The sequence below is a fragment of the Echinops telfairi genome, unplaced genomic scaffold (genome assembly GCF_000313985.2).
Source record: "Echinops telfairi isolate 266 unplaced genomic scaffold, ASM31398v2 ScPeMD7_2291;HRSCAF=2852, whole genome shotgun sequence".
Lineage (NCBI taxonomy): Eukaryota > Metazoa > Chordata > Mammalia > Afrosoricida > Tenrecidae > Echinops > Echinops telfairi.
Window position 1 is genome coordinate 37031296 of NW_022106189.1, and position 5804 is coordinate 37037099.

The window sequence follows — 5804 nt, forward strand, 5'->3', positions numbered from 1 at the left end:
TGGGGTGGGGGTGGGGGGGCTTTCCAGGGTCCTACCCTTCAGTACAGAGCCTCTGTGCAAAAGAACCACCCAACTTTCATCACAGCAAAGCCGGGGGAAGAGGTCAAGGCTTAACCTAAATGTGCAACCCTGAGGGGACAGTAGACCAGCAGACTCTCTGTGGAAGACTGTGCAGGAAAATGGTCCCGAACAAGGACTGAGAAAATGCAGGGGAGACCTTGGGGATCTGTGGCCTGACAAAGCCTGGGGAGGGTGGGCTGGGCGGGTCTGCTGATGGCAGGCTGGGAGAGGATTTCCTGAGGCCGGAGGCGAGTGCTGCCAGCCCCAGAGCAGGAGGAAAGCCGGCCGTATCTGGAGGGCCAGGCTGGAAGATCAGTGCCAGACTGGGAGCTTCAGCATGCTCGGCAGAGGGGCAGCCCAGAGTGTGGGGACTCTTGTAGAAGGGCCCAGAGAGGTGGGCCCACAAAGGCTGGGCCCCTCACTGCTGCCCTGGGGTGCAGGACTAGACCAGCAGGACTGAAAGGCTCCTAGCCTAGCTCATACAACCCGGAAGCAGTAGAAGGAGCACAAAGGCATACCCCACCAGGGCTGTAGCACACAGCAGGGAACCAGTGCACTTTGGGAGGTTCCTGATCCATGTGCACCCACTTCCAAAGGTTGAGTGACCTCGGCGACGGCAGCACCCTTTTGTTCACCACAGGGGTGACCGTGGGAAGAGGGAGGGCCCTGGAGCCAAGTGTCCTCCCCCACCTCACCCTGGCCCTCCCTAGCCTCAGTGAGACCCAACCTTCAGGACCCAGAAGCCACACCCAGACCCCCTGACCCACTCCTCACAGGTGGAAGGGGAGACCCGGGTAGGGCAGAGCTGAGGAGCTGGGCAGGGCTTCAGGTTCTCTCCGGGAACTACACCTGGAAAGGGCAGAGTAACTCTTCAAATTATTTTCATTGCTTTTCTAGTTTTAAAATGAAAGAGCAGAGGCACCTGGGGTGCGGCTGGGCCCACTCAGAGGCCCTGCTGGCAGGCAGTCCAGCCCTCCTATGTGGGTCAAAGTGGGTGTCTACTGTCCACTGCCCTCAGCAGCTGCACCCTGAAGACTGCCCCACACCACAGCAGCCCTGCAGAGACAGACACAGGATGGCAGAAGGGGGTAGGGAGGGTGAGGCTGTCCTGGCTAGAGAAGCCTGGGATGGGGAGGGGCAAGGGGGCACTGTCACTGGAGAGAAGGCTCAGCTGCTGGTGGCCAGCTCAGTGTGACGTTTGCACAGGCAGGGACAAGGGTGTGGTCAGGCGGCCTCCTCGGCCTGGCCATCTGCTCTTGTCTCTCCCCATGGCAACCAGCCCAGCACATCAGGACAGTCAGGGGGGTGGCTTCACATGCCATCTGCTCCCACCCCTGACCTGCTTCTGCAGAGGACACAGGTGACTGCACCCACAGGACAGAAAGGAGCACAGCAGGCCTGCCATCACAATGGGGGGGAGGGGTTGTCAGCAGGCCAGGGGGTCAGCGAGTCACAAGGGGCCCTGATGAAGGTGGGGCAGGTGCTGGAAGGAGAGGTAGAGAGAAGGCTGGGCTACAGCAGCTGCTCCTCGGACCCCTCTAAAGGGCGGCCGGCGTGGGCCAGGCATCATCAGGCATCCACCTGAGCCTGCTCTGGGTCTGGCCCACCCAGCTTTAGCCTCTTGGGACAGGAGTGGACACATCTCACATTTCAACTAGCCCCAGCCCTCCCTGAGCCACCCAGAACCTCCGCTGGTTAAATGTCTTTCCCTGGATGGAGAAAAGAAGAGTGATGGAAATCCAAACACATGCGAACAAAATGAGTCCAATGAACTGATGGATCACACAAGCATTAGGCTCTACAACCCTGAGACCAGAGCAACTAGATGGCACCCAACTACCACTACCAATGGCTCACCTTAGAACAGTGGTTCTCAACCTTCCTAATGCCGCCGTGACCCTTTCATCAGTTCCTCATGGTGTGGTGACCCCCAAACATAAAATTATTTTCGTTGCTATTTCATCACTGTCATTTTGCTACTGTGATGAATCAGGCGACCCCTATAAAAGAGTCTTTCGACACCCCCCTGAAGGGGTCGCGACCCCCAAGTTGAGAACTGCTGCTTTAGAAGGTCCTGGAGCTTGGCTTGCACGAGGCCCTGGGTTCGATCCCCAGTACATCCACCAAAAAAAAAAAAAAGGAGGTCCTGGAGAGAGTGGAAGGCGCCCTGGTACCACTGTCAGGTAAGTTTGGGACTTCAAGCCCCAAGGTATGTGGTTTAAACCCGCCAGCAGAAAGATGAGATTAGCCGTTCCTGTAAAGACCTAAAGATTTGCCATAAATGAGTCCATTGACTTGATGGCAGTGGGTTTCTGAAAGATGGGGAACAAAACCCCAAATTATAAAAGACAAAAGACAGGGCATACTGGTCAGAATGGGACAGGTGGACTCCTAATGATGATGGCCCTCAGTCACCCTGCAGGTCTGGAACTGAACTTGGGCGCATCAGAAACAGATGGCAGCCTTTGTCAAGGACAAAGTGCAAAGCGTTAGTAAAGGCGAGGGAAGCAGGAAATCTAGGGAGGAAGTGGGAAAAGCCCGAAAAACAGACATTACCACCATGGGTCCCCATCTTCCCCGAGGGCACAGAGAACCCCAGTGCCTCCCTATCCCCCACCACCACCCAGCTAAGGCATACACTTGGCTCAGGGCACAGGCATCAGCATGCACCCAAGGCTGGCACCGTGCCCAGGAGTACCCCCAGTGAGCCTACTGCCCCCACCGACCCCTGCCTGCTCCCTTCACCCCAGGCACCCCTCAGGAAGACCAAACCTCCTTTGAGGCAGTTCTGTTGCCGCCCTCTCCCCGCACTTCCCAGCCAGTCCTGTGCACCCATGATGGGACAGGCTCTCAGTGGGATCTGGACCACAACCCCGTGCCTCCGTGCAAACTCCTCCCCAGTGTGTGGGGCTGGAAGAAAACACACACAACACACACACACACCACCTACCCCTGCAGCATCTCTGGCTATAAGGAGCTTACAGGGAGCAAGAAGCTGGCATAGGGACAGAGCCATGGGGAGGGCTTTCCTCAAAGGCAGTGGTTCTCAACCTGTGGGTCTCGACCCCTTTGGGGGTTGAACGACTCTTTCACAGGGGTCACCTAAGACCATCCGAAAACACATATTTCTGATTGTCTTAGGAACCGAGACACCGCTCCTCCATCTCCAGGTGGGTCCGCCCACATGCAGTTATACCCACATAGAAGTACCCGGCGTGAAAACTGTTACCCATGCTACACCATGCTTCAAGACAAAATTTCACTGATCTGTCATTAGAAATAAATACTCCACAATATATAATTACATATTGTTTTGTGATTAATCACTATGCCTTAATTATGTTCAATTTATAACAATGAAAATACATCCTGCATATTAGATATTTACATGACGATTCTTAACAGTAGAAAAATGACAGTTATGAAGTAGCAACGAAAATAATTTTATGGCTGGGGGTCACCACACATGAGAAACTGTATTAAAGGGTTGAAGCATTAGGAAGGTTGAGAACCACTGCTCTAAGGGATTGGGGAGGCTTCTCTGATTTGAGCAGATGTGTGTATAATTTCCACAAGCTCATTAAGCAGGAGAAAAGGCTTGTAACGAACACACAAGTGGGCCAGCTACCCGGGCATGAAGAGCCAAGTGGCCAGGGGAGGAAGTAGAGCGGGGCTCTCACCAGTACCATCAACCCACACCCAGCCTTGGCTTCATGAGTGAGGGATTGCCATCCCACTACACACTGGCTCAGGGTTCCCGGAGTGAAAGCTGGAGCAGCATCAATCTACTGGTGCTGTAGAGGGAGGGAGGGAGGGAACACATTACAGAGGTCTGCCCAGCTGGGAGGAGGAGCAGTTGGGGGAGACCTCCACTCCCAGGCCAGCCTCCTGCCTCTCCCAGCCACAACCTCTGGGGTAGACTGGGGGAAATACAGATGACTCAAAACCAATGCCTTCTAACCTCACAGGTAACCTGGGAGGTGGAAATTCAAATCCTAGGACACCTGGGCAGGTGGGGCCGGGGAGGGCTGTGCCTCTTTCCAGGCCCAGATACCTTAGGGCATGCCTTAGGGCAAGACTGGCTTTTCGGTCTGAAAGAATCCAGGAATCAGGGCTTGCCGACCCAGAAACGCATGGCACACAAAGCCAGGGCCCAGAAAAATGCCCCGAAGCCTGTGACTAGAGAAGAACCAACTAGGGGTATATGCAACCTGGACGGAGAGCTCGAGACCATCATACTGAGCCAGCGAAGCCAAATGCTAAAGAACACCCACTCTAGGGGCATTCATATCCGGTAAACCTTCACGGGCAGCCAGCACTAAACCCAAACCAAGCCACTGCCATGCGTCCCTGCAGACTCACTGCAACCCCTCTTGGAGGGGGAGAACTGCCCCCGGGAGTTCTGAGAATACAGCTCTTTCCCGGAATAGAAATCCCAGTCCGTCTCCTGAGGAGCAGCTGGTAATTTAGAACCACGGACCTTCCAGTCTTCCAGTTAGCAGCCCAACTCATGACCACTAAACCAGGGTGACAAAAATTTGTAAAGTTATTCCCTGTGGGGCAATGAACTTCCAGTCCCAGTCCCGGTGGAAGGCAGACCCTGTACACCTACCTTCCCTGTGTGGGGGGGGTGGGGGGTGGGGGAGGGGAGACTGACGGGAAGGGCCACTAAAGAACTTTCTAGACATGTAAAAAGGTTCACATCTTGGTTTGATGATTGTATGTAAGTAAAAACTCAAACAGCAGCACACTTAAACATGTGTCCATTTCACTATGGGTCAAATCCATCTCAAGCAAAAAATCTCAGCTGGCAAAACCAGCCCAGATGGACCATCAAATGGCATCTTGGAACAGTGCCGCAGGTACTCCCATCCTAACCTCAACTTGCTGCCCCCTGTCCAGGAGTTGCATCGGCATGTCTACCTAGCTAAGGTTTCTGGAATTCTTTTTTCTCCTTCTTCCTAAACTACATAATTCTTAGTCTTTTGAAGATCCTAGACTATTTGTATCTTTCACTATAACCGGATTCAAATCTCTCCTAGAGCTTGGCAGGGTTCAACTCATTGATTCATTAAAAATCCCTCCCCCATCCCACACCCCAAGCTTGGAGCAGAGCTTAGCTGTGGCGCTGCAGCGGCTTGTGACTGTTTCCATGCCAGAGTGGGCCTCCACCTTCACCTTTAACAAGGTCCCCCAGCAGCCCCAGCTCTTTTCCTGGAAAAGAGGGAGATGATGCCCTGGCACACAGTGGGCAAGAGCAAAGCAGACCAACCACGGGCTGCCTGGATGCTGCCGTCCCGAGGCTGCGCCAAGGGCAGGGACGTGAGGGCCAACACAGCCACAGAGAAAGCAGGAATCCAGAGACAGCTGACCAGACCAGGGACTGCCCGCACGTGGGCTCACCCTCACAGCATGGTCTGCTCCCGCTGGACCCCACTGCTGCTGACAACATCTGAGGACCCACCAGCACCAAGCCTGTGGCGCTCCCCACCTGCCACTCAAGGCTCCACTCGGGGTGCTCAGGGCAGCGGGGATCCACCTGGCTTGGAGCGCAGTGGGTCAGCTTGTGTCTGACCCCACTGGGGGCCACTCTGTCCTCAGGATGAGAACAAGGACACCTGGGAAGAAAGTCAGGGCTGACTCACCCCTAAGGACTCAGTGAGAGGGGGGCAGGGTGTAGAGGGTTAAGCACTGGGCTGCTAACTACAGGGTCAGCAGTTCAAACCTTCGAGCCACTCCACCGG